This window comes from Hyperoodon ampullatus, assembly GCF_949752795.1.
Source record: "Hyperoodon ampullatus genome assembly, chromosome: 7".
NCBI lineage: Eukaryota > Metazoa > Chordata > Mammalia > Artiodactyla > Ziphiidae > Hyperoodon > Hyperoodon ampullatus.
Window position 1 is genome coordinate 13158378 of NC_136920.1, and position 18356 is coordinate 13176733.

General features: G+C 47.3%; 1 protein-coding gene across 1 annotated transcript in view; it reads right to left on the minus strand.

Annotated features, from left to right (window-relative positions):
• CD6 (CD6 molecule) overlaps window positions 1–18356 on the minus strand; it is a gene marked incomplete at both ends in the record, with an annotated part of 40636 nt that overhangs the window by 12202 nt on the left and 10078 nt on the right. The window lies entirely within an intron of this gene.

Below are 18356 nucleotides of genomic sequence, written 5' to 3' on the forward strand. Positions count from 1 at the left end.
CTCCTTTCAGGGTAGGGAAATTCTCAAGCTTTGGAGTTGCAGCATCCTGCACTTCATCTACTAATCGTGCACGCATCCTCAGAAATCAGAGGAGAACAGAGAGGAACAGCTGTGGCTTTGGGGCCAGACCCACTTACTGGCTGAGTGACCATGGAGGGGCTACTAACTGCTCTCAGCCAGAGTCCCAATTTGTTGGCAATAACACTTACAAAAGTTTAGTGAGTCTAAAAGGAGGCAATACCTGTAAAATACTTCACATACAGAAGAAGCTCAAAAATGGGAGTTATTATCAGGAAAAACATTTTCGGTTTGGAAAATTTGTCTGAGAAATTCATACCAGACTTTAGGGTAATTGGAGCATACTGAGCGGGGAACCACTGGACTATGAAGTACTTTCAGACACTAAGAAACTAACATTTGCTGAGGACCGAGTATATGCCAGGTCTTTGCATATGTTATTCCATTTTCCTTCAACAACACAGTGAGGTAGGTATTAGCATCCACTTTTTAGAAATTAGGAAAGGGAGGTCCAGAGAATAGAAATCAATTGACTGTGCCAGATTGTGTCCATTTGTCCCTCCAGAGCCTCTGTCCACTTTGCCCTGGGAGGCTGACCTGTTTCGACTAAATCAGCATCTTCTAGGGCACTTGGGCTTCTGTTGGGCTCAGCCAATGAGGAGTCCCAGCAGAGAGAGGAGGGAAGGAAGAGAGTGAAGTCGTGGTGTTTATCCTCCTGGTTCCCTCCCGGTGGGATCCCTTGGGCAGGTTGTGTCCCTCATCTGAAGGTCATTGGTCCTCTCCACGGGGTCACTTCTCCTTGAATTTCTCCTTCTGGGTCTCAGTGACCACTCTGTGGTCTTGTCTTCTCAGGCTCAGGGTGATGACAGCTCAGCTGCTCTGAGCTCCTGGTTACTGCATTAGCCTTTCTAAATAGTCCTTTTCTAAATGAGACCCCTTCAAACTCCTATTGTGAGCGTGCCACCTGTTTCCTGTTGGGACCCTGGCTGATACATGGCCTGAAGTCACCCAGCTAGCAAGTGCCCAGCTAGCAAGCTAGCAAGCCAGGATTTGAACTGTCTCCGAGGAATTGGATCCATGCCGGACAGGGATATTTCGGTTGGCAGAAACATGAAAGGAGGGATATGGCTAGGACCATAGTGCTCATAACAGAGTTCCTCTACACTTCTGGGTTCTCCTGCCCTTAGGTTGGAGCCATTGACCTCTAGGCAGAAGGACCAAGGTAGATAAGAGGCAGTGAGCCTCTTCCATCTCTTCCTGCTCTGTTGTGGCCAAATTAGAGGCCCTGGGTTCCCGATGCAAAGACAAGGTGGAGGGGGACATTGACCCACCTTGAATTTTGTGCAAGAAGTGAGCCTTTCTAGTGTTAAGCCATGAAGATTTTGAGATGTACTTATTATCACAGCCTAGCCTGACCTGGCCTGACTGCTGCAGGGGCTGAAGATTCAGGCACGACTGCTATACATTCCCAGCCTCACCTGAGAATATTCCATGGACTCACACCTAGATGAGCGTACACACACACACACACACACACCCCCACCCACACACACCTGCAGACACAGCTCTCCTACAAGCATCCAACTGGGCTACTCCATCACTCAGACAGAAGTAATCAAGCCTTTAATTGCCTGTCCTCACCAACTCCCCGGTTGGCTGCCCAGCCTGACCCCTTGAATGGGAAATGACTCAGAACTCAGAGCACAAACTCTGCAGCTAATGTCATAGAGCGAGGATTCAAATGCTCCCAAGTTAGGATTTCAGAATCCCGGTTCCCACAGCAACGGTCCCGGTGCTCCTGTGAAGTTGTTATTATTTCTACAAGTGCTGGGGTGGGGAGGGGGATGGAGGGACTGGGATGCTGGCTGCGGTGCGTGTGTGTGTGATCGTGGTGTGTGTGTGTGTATGTGGTGTGACAGTGTGTGTACCACTATGTGTATGTCTCTGCGTGTATATGTGAGTGTGTATGTTGTTGTGACTGCCTATGTGTCTGTGGGGGGTCTCTACATGCCTCTGTATACTTATCTCTGGGCTGAGAAACTATTTCTCATGCATAAAGGCACACATGTTTTCTGCTAGATCAGAAAACCCTGGAGAGCAGGGCCAAAGGCTGGGTCAGCCCCATACCTCCAGAGTGCCCAGCACAGTGTTTGCTGATTGACTGAATGAGTGAAAGAGTGAGCAGGGGCCGCCAGCTCCAAGGACAGCCATTGCCGAGGCAGCTCATTGATACCAGATATACTCAAGGGTTTGTTTTCTGTGTCACAGGCATTTTCCTGTCCCCTATCCCAATAAGGGAGACTGGCTTCTGTGTTTTGACTTCTGTGTGCAGGAACAGAAGTTACCTCTCAGCCTCCTTCCATCCAGGCCTCGGTTCACAGAGAACCCAGCGCAGGACCGGCACTTCCCAAACCTTGTTACTGCCTTTGCCTGGCCCTATGCTTCAGACTTTTCTATAAATTTAATTCTCGTTTTTGCTGCAACAAATTTATTTGAAAAGGAGCCTTTACCCTATCCTGTGAATTTATTTTACAATGCAAAGATGCCCAAACGTAAAAGTATACATTGCAGTTTTTTGAACAGCAAACAATTGGAAAGAGTGAATGCCCATCTGTTGGGAAAGTTGCAGAATAAATATGGTCTATTTACAGCATGGCATCTTATGCAGCCTTTATAAAGAATGAAATAGGCTTATACCAGTTGGAGAGATTTCCACGCTCTGTTGAGTAAGGAAGCAAGATACGAAGAAGAAAATATAATATGATACATCTTTTGTAAAAAAATGGCCAAAAAACCACTCTTACGAACTGGTATGACTATGTGAACATGGAGGGAAGTATGGAAGAACACAAACCAAGTTATGAAAATGGGTAAATTAGAAAGGTGGGTGGGAATTCCCTGGCGGTCCAGTGGTTAGGACTTTGTGCTTTCAATGCCAAGGGGGCGGGTTCAATCCCTGGTCGGGGAACAAATGTTCTGCAAGTCAAAAAAAGGCAACCCCCCCCCAAAAAAAGGAGGGCTTCAAGGGAAGGACAGAGCAGGGCCAGCTCCGTGGCCGTGTGACCTGCACTTAAGTGTCCTGGACTTGGTTTAATGCTCTGCCGTCTCCATCTTGAAATTCTTAATAATTTTGGAACAAAGGGTCCTGCATTTTCATACTGCACTGGGCCCTGCAAATTATGTTGCTGGTCCTGGGGGTGAGTCATGCCACTGGGAGAAGAGAGGCGGGAGAGAGAGAAGAAACAAGTGGTGAAAGAAAGAGATGAAAGGCTGTACTAAGAAAAATCACATATACAGATGATTATACATCATTTTATATAGATTCCATCTATATAAGATTAGGTACAGAGGTAGATATGCAGAAAAACTAGAAAAGATAACAAGATAAATGGGCTTTTTGTATTGCTTGCCTAAAATACAAGGGAATTGTAAAAATAAGTATACTAGAAATAAAGCCAAGTTAGAAATATTGAAAGACATGTCGTCATCAAATAGAGACTCTTTGAGGAGATCAGATGATCTCTGAGGATGACAGAACATTGAAAATAAAATAATTAAATACCTTTTTTACCACTTTGTTCGGTGTTATTCAATGCTCAGTTCATTTACCACTTGAAATTCTCCTGTGTGCCCAGAAAACCATCTTGGGTTGAGCCTCACATTCTGGAAAGTTAAGGACCAAGAGGGATAAGGGAGGGAGGGGAGGGTTTCTGACTGGGAGGCGAAAGAAGTTGGGAGAGCTACCCAGCAGCCCCAAGGAAGGTGGCAGCTTTTTTAGGCTGGTCCCAAGCAGAGTGGGGCAGGATGTTGGCTAGGGCAGCAAGAGGAAGATTCCAGGGGAGGATGAAGTGAAGGAGACAGAGCGTGGGGCAAACGAAAGCCCTGCAGAGCCACCTTGCCAGGAACCCGAGAAAATGGGCCTCTCGTCCCCTTCCTGGGTCACCCAGGCCCATGGGATTTCCCTGTAGCTTTTGGAAGGTGAGCGACACAGGGAGGGAGGAGGCACAGACACTGAAGGAAAGGGAGGTGTTCTCCCAGCCAAGGCCCCAGCTGGCCAGCCCAGTGTCAGAGCAAGGCTGGCACGGAGAGTTTCCGGTCCCTGTAGGGGCTGTGGAATGCCAGCCTGGCCACACACCCATAGGGGGGTGAGATAAACATCAGCTACCGCTGAGGGCACCCTCGGCCCTGGCTCCATCAGGTGTGCCGAGGAACACGTAGGCGCGTAGTAAATGCTCACCCAGTGGACGATGGATGCAGAGATGCTGTATAGAGGGGAAGGCACGGTGGAGCAGGGCTACAGAACTATGGGGGGAGGAACCCACAAAAAGAACCAGTGGGGGGAGCGTGGCAGGCAGCATTGGCCAGAAGCTCATCTTTCTCTCCTTAATATCAGTGCAAAGCGTCTGTGAGCACGTGTGTCAACAGCCTTAAAAACAAAAAGGAACAAACCAGCCCCTTTGGATCCGGTAATTCCACTTCTGGGAACCTATCCTAAAGAAATGGTCCAGAATACCACACTACACAGCGGTTAGTGTCCACGCATCGGAATTGGAAAGTTCTCGATTCTTTTTGCTAGCTGAGCCCCTTTCTAACTGTGTGACTCAGGCAAATCATTGACCTCTCTGAGCCTTGGTGGCCCTCCTGTAAAACGGGAGCAACAAGCACCCACGTTGCGAGCTTGCCATGAGGATTAAGAGAGATGGTGTAGCCGGGGCGCCCTGAGTGGCTGCCTTGTTAGACAAAAAGCCTGAGGCCATGTGGCTTCTAATAGTTAAAAAACAAAAACAAAACTGGAGACAAGGAGACAACTGAATTGTCTAAAAGGGATTGAAGGATTGGTTAGGGAAACACAGCATGTTAAAACTATTTGCAAAAAAAAATTTACCAAGAGTTTTTAAGGATGTGAGGGGAAGACCATGTTGCCAGGTTCAGTGATGGAAGCAGGATACACAGTTCTCTCTCCCCAAGGCTCCTGCCCCAGCCTTGGCTTTAAGCTTCTGAAGGTCTTCCAGGACCCAGAGGCACCCAAGTTCAATGCCTCGTTCTAGGTTCTCATCGTACCCTGGGCTTTTCCTCTGTGACCCCAGCCACAGGTGATTACGTATTTTATTTATGAGCAGCTTTGTGGCTGTCAGTCCCACTGAATTCTGAATACACACAGTCCCATGTGTACCCCAAGGCCCACAGACTCCTAGTGCAGTGGTCTCCCAAGTTGGCCCGGCTGCTGCTCCAGGGCACTGCCGGGCCGGGGGTGGGGTGTGCCCCTCTCCAGGATTGGGACCAGGCCCCAGGGACTGCAGTGTCCACAAGTTTTGGAAGTGGCATGGGACCGTTGGCTGGGAGACCGCCACGAATTGTGTTCATGCAGACCAGCCTTTCATGTCCTGAGCAAGGATGATGAAGGCTAGTTGAACCCAGGAGGACCTGCCTCCCAGGCTCTAGCTTGGGGCCCAGATATTCAAAGAGGGCAGCTGTCCAGAAACATCCACTGGCCCCTAGTCCTGAGATTCACTGGGTGGGCATTGGACTGCCATTCCCAGTTTGCAGATGGACATTTGGGAGACAACCAGATGGGTAACTAGTGTTCTATTTCCATCCCACACCGATGGGAGCCGTTACCCATCTCAGGCATCTTGAGTCCGAAATGTAGAGAGATAAGGGAAGGACTTTGTGATTCTTCCCATTGCTCTGATGGGGAAAGGGGAGGCCCCAAGACATGCCAGGTACCCACCACGACTTCCTGGCACAGCTCAGCGATATAGCTGACATGTATTCAGTACTTTCACATACCAGGCCTTTTCAAAATACTTTAGATGAATTAACCAGTTTAATTCTCACGGCAAGTCCACAAAGTGGGGAAACCAAGGTGCAAAACAGTTTAGCAGTAATTTGCTCAAGATGGCACAGCAAGAAAATGGCAAAGCTAGGATTCGAACCCAGGCTGCATGGTTCAAGAACCCACACTCTTAACCACTGTACTCCACTGGGTTGGAATCCAACATCCTGGTTTCTGGTTCAGTGACTGACCATGCCAAAGGCGAGGGGCAGGGAGCTCTGACAACCCGGGTGGTCTTCCAAACTCCTTCCAGCTCTACCACACTCAGCCAGCCCTGAACTTAGATAGCCCACCTCCAAGGGTGATACAACTCAGCACTCAGTCAAGCCCCCAGAGACCAATTCCCAAAAGGGCCCTGACTCTAAAGATGCGCAGCTGTGAGGAAGCTGTCCTTCCCTAGGACAGGAGCCCCTGAGATGGCATTCTGCCCGCCATCCCCACAACAAGGACAAGATGAGGTCTGGCAGCCCAGCCATGAGCTGCTCCGCCCCTTCCCCACCGACTCTCCCACACAGGCTGGCTCCGGCCCCGCTTGTTTCAATTCTGAGGCCAGAGGAGAAACGGGTTACTTGGAAGAGTCAAGGACAAATAGCCCCAGGCAGTTTAGGGGGAGGAGCCCCGAGTGGGCGGGTGCTGGGCCTACAGCGAATGTTTTTCTTTGAAAGACTCTCTTGAGGTTGTTGATGGAGAGCAATTGTTTTTTAAGCTTAATACTAGTTTGGGGGGCTTTGGTGGTGGCGCAGTGGTTGAGAGTCCGCCTGCCGATGCAGGTGACACGGGTTCGTGCCCCGGTCTGGGATCCCCGTGAGCCATGGCCGCTGAGCCTGCGTGTCCGGAGCCTGTGCTCTGCAACGGGAGAGGCCACAGCAGTGAGAGGCCCTCGTACCGCAAAAAAAAAACAAACAACTAGTTTAATTTACTAATAGCTAGTGATCTTTAGTGGAACAGTAAACCTCTGAAATGCTTTTTTGTTTTTAATTTTTATTTTATATTGGAATATAGTTGATTAACAATGTTGTGTTAGTTTCAGGTGTACAGCCAAGTGATTCAGTTATACATATACATATATCTATTCCTTTTCAAATTCTTTTCCGGTTTAGGTTATTACAGAGTATTGAGCAGAGTTCCCTGTGCTCTACCGTAGGTCCTTGTTGGTTATCTATTTTAAATAGAGCAGTCTGTACAAGCAGTCCGAAACTCGGTGGAGAGCAATTGTTAAAACAACTGGAAAGAAAAGACAAACAGTCTATAATTCCATTAAAATTGGAAAGAAGCAGAGCGCTGGCTCGCACAAATAACTTATGACTTGATTCAGAGGGAACAGCAGGGTCCTGTCTTTGAAGGGACTTGGAGAGGTTAGGTGGAGTTTATTTTGTCGCAGAGACTGAAGCTGTCCTGGGGGCTTGATTGGACACTGTGGTCCTCACTTCCAGAGGTGACCGGCATCAATGTCTATGTGACTAGACCAGGCTGTACCCACTGGGGACTTTCGAAACCCAAGAAGGTTGGGCTGACTTCTCCCCCCTGGGAACCCAAGAGAAAGTCAGCAACTTGGTGTCTTAGGCTTATTTAACTTATTTTACAGGATTTTTGTTTGTTTGTTTTCATTCTCTCTCATCATACCTAGGAAGGGCTTAGGGACACAAGGAAAACTCAATGCACAGGCTATGGACTGAATGTGTATGTCTTCCTAAAAATTCTTATTTTATTCATATATGAATAAATTCATATTCGAAGCCCTAATCCCCACTGTGATGGCGTTAGGAAGTGGGGGCTTTGAGAGATAATTTGGGAGTAGATGAGGTTATAAAGGTGGGGCCCTCATGATGGGAAAAAAAAAAAAGGAAGAGACATAAGATCTCTCTATTGTGTGAGGATACAGCAAGAAGGCGGCTGTCTGCAGACCAGGAAGAGGACCCTTACCAGACACAGAAGCTGCTGGTACCTTGATCTTGGACTTCTTAGCCTCCAGAAATGTGAGAAACAAACGTTTGTTGTTTAAGCCACAAACATTTAAACCACCCAGTCTATGGTATTTTGCTCTAGCAGCCCAAGCTAAAGCAGCACGTGACTGACAGAGGAAAGTGATGACAAAGGCTTCAAGAGTCCCAGCCCCAAAGGTCCTCAGTCACTCAGGTCAGAGAAATCCAGACTTTTTAGCTTGTATGTGTCACCATATTATGTAACAGAGGATGCTCACCTGCATGACATCCTCCCTACATGCCAGATTGAATTACCCTCCTCTCCATCACCAAACCCAGGGGAGGTAAAAGACAACAGTTCATGATCTGCAGTGAGAGGAAACTCCAAGATCAAATCAAGGTTCACCACCGGCTTTGGGGTATGATCTGCTTCTGGAACTCCCCTGCCTACTCTCATGCTCAGGAAAGTGAGGGCGTGTGAGCGATGTTTTACTGAAAGCTGAGAAAAGAGTCTATGGCTGTTCTGCATTCAATTCCATTAACACTTGCTGAACTTGTACCACGTGCTGGTGCCTGGAGTAAGTATTAGGGAAGTAAGCGTAAATGGGATGATCCCGGGAGTAGGAGAGTCCACAGCCTTCCCAGCACCAATGCATCAGCTTCACAGTTGCCACTCTTGGGAAATTTTTTTTTATTTTGAAGTATTTTTTTATTGTCTTCTCAGTTACTAATAAAAGAACAGACATTTAATCAAAGGAGACATACACCTGGCCAATGAACACAAAAATGTTCAACGTCATGAATCGTTAGGGAAATGCAATCAAACCATAGTGAGATACATCTCCGCCATTTTTTTTTTTTTTTTTTTTTTTTTTTTTGCGGTATGCGGGCCTCTCACTGTTGTGGCCTCTCCCGTTGCAGAGCACAGGCTCCGGATGCGCAGGCTCAGTGGCCGTGGTTCACGGGCCCAGCCGCTCCGCGGCATGTGGGATCCTCCCGGACCGGGGCACGAACCCGTGTCCCCTGCATCGGCAGGCGGACTCTCAACCACTGCACCACCAGGGAAGCCCCATCTCCAGACTTTTAAAACAGGTAATATTCAAAGTACTGATCATACCAACCAAGAACCGGTGAGGAACACAGGGGGACTGGACTGCTCCCATACTTTTGATGGGAATACAGATGTGTACAGTCATTCATTTAGAGCAAGAAACCATATGTTCGTATAAAGAATTTTATGTACATGGTCATAGTAAACTTATCTGTGATAGCCAAACTGGAAACAAACAGGAAATTCTTTTTTCATGATTTAGAACGGAGACTTTGGGGACAGACAGAATAGTGATCCGAACCCATCTCTGTCGATCACTAGCTGTGTGACCTTGGGAAAGTCACTGAGCCCTGCTAGACTTCAGTTTTAACCTGGCACTGGGCATAATACATAAGCCACATTGGATCGCTTTGAGGGGGTGCATGGATAACATATGTAACATGCTTAGGGTGTGGTACATGGCCACTGCCATTATGTCCCCCCACCCTGCTTTCTCCTGTTCCGTCCCCAGTGGACATAGGAGGGCAGCTGGCCATTGACTATCTATCTATTCATTCATCCAAGGCATAATGATGGCTCTGAGGGTGCCTCAGTTTTCTCTGCAAAGGGACAATTCCAGTTCCCCCAAAGCTGCCTTCTTTCCTCTTGCCTCCCTGTCTTTCTTAGGAAGCTTAGGAGAGCTGCCTCACACTCACAACTCGCTATTCCCTTCCTTGGCTCTACAAACATGGCATCCAGCATTCCTAGAGTTGAAATGTGGACTGCAGTTGCCATGGTAACAGGAGTTCCTCTAAAAGCAAAGGCTCCTGTGGACCTGGCCCCAAGGCTTGCTCAGGTTCCCATGCCAGACTCTACCTTCTTTGCAGCTACCAGATGGTAATATGGGATACCACCAAGCATAGAGAATCATGAGCAACTCATGACTGAGTTGCTCCAAGTGAGCTCAACAGGCCAGAGACACTGGCCTTTTACAAGCCCCATCTTCTTGATCTCCCGTAAGGATTCAGACCATTGCATGCAGGAGATGGACATCCAGGTTCCTCCTCTAGAATTCCGATTCAGTAGGTCTTGGATGGGGCCCTAGCATGTGGATTGAGTAGAACCGTCTACCAGGTCTTGGGCAGCAGAAAGAGCATGGGATTGGAACTGAACAAGCCTGGGTCTGAAAACCAGCTTCTTCCTTACTATGGAAACCTTGGGCAAATCTCTTCATATGCCCAACTTGTCTCCCTCACCTCACAGGTATAAAAACCTCACAGGACTGAAACAAGATCACACAAAAATCCAATACCTGGCCCCAGTAAGTAGCGAAGAAGATCCTGCAGAATCAACAAGGACAAATGTATATATGTGATAGATGTGTGTGTGCATATGAGTAATAGGCAGTAAAAGATTATAAACAAGATACACGGGATGATCATATTCTTGTAAATACAATGCATAGAAAAATGGCCAAAGAGACCTCATAAAGTTGAGGATGCTGATATCTTGACTCCAAAACGATACTTTTCTATATATAGCTTAGAAAAATATTTGCTGGCAAGTTCACATGCAGACATATACAGGGATTGTCACTGCAGCACTGTATGTAATCAAAGAAAATTAGAAGTAATCTAACAGTTCATCATCAGGAAATAATTAATGATACTATGTTATATTTATAGACTGAATTATTTTGTTAAAAGAATGAACTAGATCTATATCTATCACTTGGATAGATCTTTGAAACATATATTGAGCAAGTAAAGTAAGCTGTAGAACAATACATCCAATATGATACCATTTATAGAAAATATGGCACATGTACTATCTATTGGGTATTGATATATATTTATGTAATAAAAGTATAAAAACATGGAAAAGAAAGGTACACACACCACAACTTGGAGCGTGAGTGCTCTGGGGAGGGAGGGATAAGGAAATATTTCAGCAGCATCTGTATGGTTTTCTTCCTTATTAAAATAGATCTGAGCAAATATGCAAAAATGTAAACATTTCTTAAATCTGGGTGGTGGGGATGCCTAGGAGTTGTTGAAACACTCTCTGTACTTCTGTGTGTTTTTCAATATTTCTCTCTAACAAAATGCCTGGAAGATTCTATAACAGGGTGGTAACAATAGTTACCATTACAGGTAAATTTCTTTCTTTGTTTTCCTGTAGTTGCTAAATTCTGTACTATTTACATTATATATAATTTTAGTGTTGAAAATGAAAACAACAGTTTTTTAAAATGACAACATATGTGAAAAAGCCTTTGTAAATTGCTTGAATCATATCAATGCCCCCTGCCAATGAGTCTTGTGTGCTTACATGGGTTTTTAATAGTTTTAAATTATTTCATCCCCATCATGATGCTCAGAGGAAGGTATTATTATCCCCATTTTAAAAATGGGGAAATATAGGGTCCAAGAGGTGTGGAGGAACTTTCCAGAACAACAGGGCTCATAAGAGGCAAAGCAGGGGAACTTCTCTGGTGGTTCAGTGGTGAGAATCTGTCTTGCAATGCAGGGGATGCAGGTTCAATTCCTGGTCGGAGAACTAAGATCCCATATGCCACGGGACAACGAAGCTTGTGCGTCACAACTAGAGACCCCGAGTGCCACAACTACAGAGCCCACGTGCTCTGGAGCCCACTCGCCACAACTAGAGAGAAGCCTTTGCGCCACAACTAGAGAGAAGCCCACGCGTTGCAACGAAAGATCCTGCGTGCCGCAACTAAGACCGGATGCAGCCAATAAATAAAGGCAAAGAAGGATTTGAACCCAGACAAAGGGTTTCCTGGGCTGCCTTGATTACACCTGTTCAGGAAGTTACTGCAAGAGAGGTGCCCTTTGGGCCAGGGCTTGGGTCTAGGAACATTTCATTGGGGCAGAGGGAACAGATCCATATTTATTGAACAGAGAGCTTTATAGACGTCATTCAGAAGCATCATGATGACCCTGTGAGGAAGTGCTATTATGAAACCCATTTAACTGACAAAGAGGCTCAGAGAAATTGTTACTACTCCAAGGTCACAGAGTTTGGTGGTGAAAGAGCCAGAATTCAAATCCAAGCCTGTTCCCCAGATTCACTCTTTCCACTGTGTCAGGCAGCTTCCACAAGTGAGAGAAGGCAGAGGGGCATTTTGGGTAGTGGGTACAGCACATGCAAAGGCCTGGAGGCAGGACAGGGCCTGCTGTGTTAAGCTAGAAACTCAAGTCTGTGAAATTCAAGAATAAAATCCCCCAGAGTTTGGCCTCTGTATGAAGGGCAGGGCTGGGTTTCTGGGTTTCAGTGGAAGCTGAAATTCTGCTGGGCCATGCAGGATTTTCCAGGGGGCCCGTCCCCACCCACTGGCTCTCAGGAGTGACTCTGGTTCGAAGTCTCTGATAGCTGCTGGAGCAGCAGTTTCTGGGTGAATGAACTTGAGTGTGGGCAAGGGGTGAAAATCCCCCAGCTCTCAGGGGTGATGTTGACACCTTCCTGAGGTGGCCGAAAGCCCCCTTAAGAGAAGGGCCCCCTTAATATCAGGCATCTAGCAGCTGTTGGAAGTCATCATCATCATCCCTCCTGGGAAGGAAACACAGCCCTTCCCAAGCAGGCTGGGACCAGAATGTCTCCTGGGATGTAGGGACCAACCCTGGCTCAGCTGCCCTGCCCATCAGCTCCAAGGGGCCCCTCCCCCTCACCACCCACCTCCTCTCTCTAAACAAATCCAGGCCCAAATCCAGATTCAAAGGGGAAACTGGGGAGGCATGGGGGATGTTCAGCCTGAATCTCCACGGCCACCTTGTGTCCTTAGCAGCTGAAGGCCGGCAGCAGCCAACGGCCACAAGGTCAACCAGGCCCATGAATTCATGTTCAGGAAATAAATTTGGGTTCCCTGGGAGGAGGTAGCATGTGTGTGTCCCTGCTTTACATACAGCACGCACTCTCCTATGACTCTCCGTTGGGCCCACTGAAGTCTCAGTTTTCCAGGTAAGAAACCTGAGCGAATTGCCCGAGGCCACAGTTACTAAGATGCGGAACCAGAATTCAACTTCCGGTCTCTCTAAATTCAAGCCCACTTCTTAGCTCTCTGGTGATACGGTCACCCCACACTCCCCTCCATAAGTCACGTCTAGGGCACTTCTGAAGTGACTCAAAATCTTTCACGTTTCTGCCTATCTTAGCCCTTAGGCAGGGAGGTGCCATTCCTTCCTTCATTCATTTGTTCCTCATTCTTGGCCAGACCCTGGGCCAGGCACCAAGCCATGGTAGAGGACGAAGATATACTCAGAGTTGATTATGATAAGGTAGAAGTGCTATCCCAGGGGTCAGAATAAAGTGCTCTGGGAAGAGTAGAGGTGAGAGGGAATCATTCTGACAGTTGGGAGGGGCCTTAGAGGATGAGTAGGAGTTCTCAAGGATGAGAACATGATGGAGAACAGGAAATATCCGAGCCTTTGCCAAACAACCTGGGAGATCTAACTTGTACCTTTCCAGGGGGTGAGCGGGCTCCGAGGAGAGATCATGTGGGGCAGTGACCTACCACCCTCCATGCCACCCTTTCTCCCCACCAGTGGCCTGACGCCACAGGGCTTCCCTATCCTTCCTTGCAAAGGTGCTCGAGCTCTGACTTAAATGCTGGGAAGACATTGTCGCTTTCTCAGTCCCTGAACCCCAGCAACAGGTAAGATCTCTGGTCAGTGTCTCCCCCTCCGGTGTCTAAGGAGGCCTTCACACTGGGGCAAGGAGAGAGCCAGCTGAATGTTTGGTCAATGCCAAAGTATGATGGACCCTTGGGAAGCTTTGCAGAGGTTTGAGGTGGGCATTCTAGCTCTGGCAACCAGCACCCACTGCTTTGGGGTGAGGGTCTGGCTCAGCCAACAGACCTCCCACCTACTCCCTCCCTGCCGCATCCCGCCCTCCCAATCCACCCCTCTGGCTGGTGACTCTGCTTCTAAACTCCAGAGTCCTGGGGAGCAGAGAAGTCAAGAAGCCGCCTCCATAGGGTTGGGGGCAGCACGGCAGAGCTGGAAGCAGGTGGGCTTTGGAGTCAGACAGATGTGAGTTCGAATCCCATCTCTTCCTCTTAATACCAGGATCTGGATTTCTTTTCTTTTTAAAAAATTTTTTATTGGCATATAGTTGATTTACAATGTTGTGTTAATTTAAGGTGTACAGCAAAGTGAATCAGTTTTACATATACATATATGCACTCTTTTTCCTAAACTCTAGTATCATCAGTGACCTTTGTCCACGTAAGCAGTGATGTTCATAGCCACCTCCTGGGGCTATTGGGAGATTAAAAGAGAAAATGATCGTCATGGGGCCTGACTCTCAATAGCTATTTGGCAACACGCTTGCACAATCTTTAATGCAATTCTGAAGCCCCAGATACCCCTGGATTTTTCATAACTCTGTGGGTGGCCTTCCTGACCTGAAATGATGCCGGCTTGTCCGTGGTCTTTATTTATTCTACATGGTGTGAAAAATCATATATTTTGTTGCAGAAATGTTAAGGTATTTGGTTACAGGGGCTGCTCAGGCCCCTGCTGAGACATTACATAACGTAAACATGTCACTTCTCTAAAATCCTAACATTCTAGATTCTGATTTGAACCTGGCCCCAGAGATTCCAGAAAGAGACTCAGGGCCTGAAATGGTTTCCTGTCTTTCCCTTGAAGGAGCAGCTGTGTGGATGAGTTCTCGAAATTTAAGGCCAGAAATGATGACCTAACTTCCCCCTTTATCTTCTTCTTTCCTCACCTTCCCCAGTGGAAACCCTCCTCAGAAAAGAATCTTCTTCCATTAACCAGTGAGGAAAAGGCAAGCAATAGAATAATGGGCAAAAGGCAGGAAGAGGCCCTTCACAGAAGAAGAAACACACAGAACCCTTGAACATATGAAAAACACCCAGCCACACAGCCGCAGAGGAAAGCAACGTCAGGCCACAGGGAGAGACTGTTGCGCAGGCACTAGATTGTCGACAATTAAGAAGGGTTGTAATATGGAGAGTTGGTGAGAATGGGGAACAGTAGGGACTCTGTACATTGCTGGGGGGGGGGGCGTGGAACAAAGCCGTCACAACCACTCTAGAAAGCATTTCCATAGTCGTGACTCAGAAATTCCACTCCTGAGTCATGTGCACACACACACACACACACACACGCGCGCGTGCACTACTATGGGCTGAATCGTGTCCCAGCAAAACAGATATGTTGGAGTCCATACCTCCCAGCACCTCAGAATGCAACCTTGTTTGGAGATCGGGTCTTCCCAGAGTTAAAATAAGGTCACTAGTGTGGGCTCTAATCCAGTATGACTGGTGTCCTAATAAAAAGGGGAAATTTGGAGGGAGACGTATGCACATAGGAGGGCAGAGATGGGGATTTGTTTCTAGAAGCCAAGAAATGCCAAAGATTGTCAGCAAACCACCAGAAGCTAGGAGAGAGGCGTGGAACAGATTCTCCCTCACAGCCTCAGAAGGAACCCACCCTGCTGACACCTTGATCTTGAATTTTCAGCCTCCAGAATTGTGAGACAATACATTTCTGTTGTTCATGCACCCCTTTGTAGTACTTTGCAGCCCTAGGAAGCTAAGTCACACACGTACCTACAACAAAGGTCACCTCTGGGAGGCAAAAGCTGGCAAGAGCCCACAGCTGCTTCTAGGGAGTCTTGGGAGAGAGGAGGAGGGGAACCCGCAGGACGGATGGATGTGCCGGCCTTCACTTCCAGATCTCCAGAGTCAAAAAATCCACAAGTGCTTTGTGGGACTGAGTTTCATGGCTACATGGACACGTGGCTGGAACTGAGCCAGCCCCCACAGATGCAGGTGATGAAAAATGGTCTCTAAAGATCTTCACGGGGGGGCTCTAGAGTCTATCTAGAGAGCGAGAATTGGGGAGTTGACGTTCCGGTTGTACCCATTTCCCCTCAGAGAGGTTTGGAAACTTGCCCAAAGTCACAGAGAAGGTGGTGCGGCCTGGGATCCCATGCTGGTCTCCGAGACCCCAGAATCCACGTTCTCACAGCCGTTCTGACAAATATTCATCACAACCAACACAGTGCCCTTCAGCACACCCACCTCCGCGCTGATGCGACTAAACGCCCACGACGCTACAGAGACCTACACACTCCCTCCCTCAGGAACGAAAGGCCTCACTGTGTGCGCGTGCTGGGTGAGATCTCTTTTAATGTGGCTGTTATAACATTCTTACAGTAAGGATGACGAATGTTTACATTGTGTCTGAATTTTCAGCTGGAACCAGGTGGGAGTGACAAGGAGAGATGGTAGAATTGAGACCAGCCATTGCTATGACCTTGGGTGAGTCCCTGTCCCCTCTGCCCTCCTCCGACAGCCCCTGATGTGAGGTTGCCAAGAAGACCTTGCTTCCCTCCCTCACAACACAGCCCCGCTGTCCCCACTGCCTCCCCCAAACTGCTCTTTCCACCAGTTAACGCAGTATATCCAACACCAGACCAATTTAAGATCCAAGATTAAATAGTATTGAATCACACAGTAAGCAGATGATTCCTTTTCCAATTCTTCAGTCCTGGGGATTACAAGCCTTTAACAAAGGGAGAGCTGACTTGGGTTTGGCTGTCAGGCTAATGAATGACGCAGTTGTTCTGAGTGTCTTATCTGTTTATATAGATATATTCAATTTATTGAAGCAACATTGGTCTGAGATATATGAAACCTAGAAGTTGTCTAGGTTTAAATAAACTTACTTAGGCTTACATACGAAGTTGATTTTATAAAAAATATTTGTTAAATAATTGTATATACATAAGGGCAAATCAAATCACATCCTTTTATACTTAAAACTCTCTGATGATTTCCCATTTCCTTTGGATTAATTCCAAGCCCGTACGTGATCTGTTTTCCCTGACACGTGTCAACCTCTCCATCTCCATCTCCTCCACTCTCCCCTTCCCTCTGTAATCTCCTCCAGCATGTGAAATTCACTCCTGCTTCAGGGCCTTTGCACCTGCCATGCCCTCTGCCTGGAATGTCCTGCTCCCTAATCTTGGCACACCCAGCTCATCCCATCAATCAGATCTCTGCTCACGTGTCATCAGAGGCCTTACCTGGATCCCCATTCCAGTCTCTCTGTCTTCCTTCCTTTGCTCTATATCCCTTGTTGCACATATTCCTCTCTGAAATGATACTATATTTTTTTGGTAGTCATTTTTTAAAATTAATTTTTATTGGAGGATAGTTGCCTTACAATGTTGTGTTAGTTCCTACTGTATGGCAAAATGAATCAGCTACGCATATACATATTTCCCCTCTTTTTTGGATTTCCTTCCCATTTAGGTCACCAGAGTGCGTTAAGTAGAGTTCCCTGTGCTATACAGTAGGTTCTCATTAGTTATCTATTTTATACATAGTATCAATAGTGTATAGGTGTCAATCCCAATCTCCCAATTCCTCCCATTCCCCTCGGCCTTTCCCCCTTGGTATCCATACATTTGTCTTCTACGTCTGTGTCTCTATTTCTGCTTTGAAACGATACTATTTTTTTTTTTTTTTTTTTTTTTTTTTTTGCAGTACGTGGGCCTCTCACTGCTGTGGCCTCCCCCGTTGCGGAGCACAGGCTCCGGACGCGCAGGCTCAGTGGCCATGGCTCACGGGCCCAGCCGCTCCGCAGCATGTGGGATCTTCCCGGACCGGGGCACGAACCCGTGTCCCCTGCATCGGCAGGCGGACTCTCAACCACTGCGCCACCAGGGAAGCCCCGATACTATTTTTTAAACGTTTATTCATTTGTCTGTTTTCTCCACTAGAATATAAGCTCCTTGAATTCTGGGACTCTGTCTTACATTCTCAGTGGCTAAAAACAGTGCCCAGCACGTAATAGGAGCTCCACAAATGAATGGCAGGAAGTTGTGAAGGTGGAGGGAGGACGGGCCGGGGAGCAGGGAGGAGCCCCGCCAGGCTCCACAAGGAGGCAAGGCAAGATGGCGGCCGTCAGAGGCTCAGCCTGAGAGCTCACTCTTGGCCCCATCAGCACCAGCCTTCAAGACACTGAGCCAGCTGGTTCCCACTCACTGAGCCAGCAGAGAAAGCTGAGTCGGCCACTGTATCTGTAAAACAATGATGGCGTCACAACATCACCATCAAGAAACTATCATGATAATAACTGATTCAGGCCAGAATCAGCCATAATACTATGAGTGGGTAAAGGTTTGAAGGGAACCAAAAAATTTACGTATTCTCAAAGAATCTGCCCACAAGAGACATATTTATTACAAAGGAGAAGAGTGACTTTACCTAGCAGACGTCACCTTAGCCAAGCAATCAGAGTTAGACCGTGGGTAATGGGACAAGCTGATACCATGTCTGAGAAGGACACAACTTCACTTCTGTGATACTGCTGCCAGAAACAACCCAACTAATCATGAGGAATCATCAGACAAGCCCCGCTGAGGAACATTTTACAGAATAACTGGCCTGTACTCTTCAAAGTGATCAATATCTTGAAAGAAAAAAATCTGAGCAATTGGTCTAGATTAAAGGAAAATAAAGAGAATGAAATGCAACACATTCAATGGAATT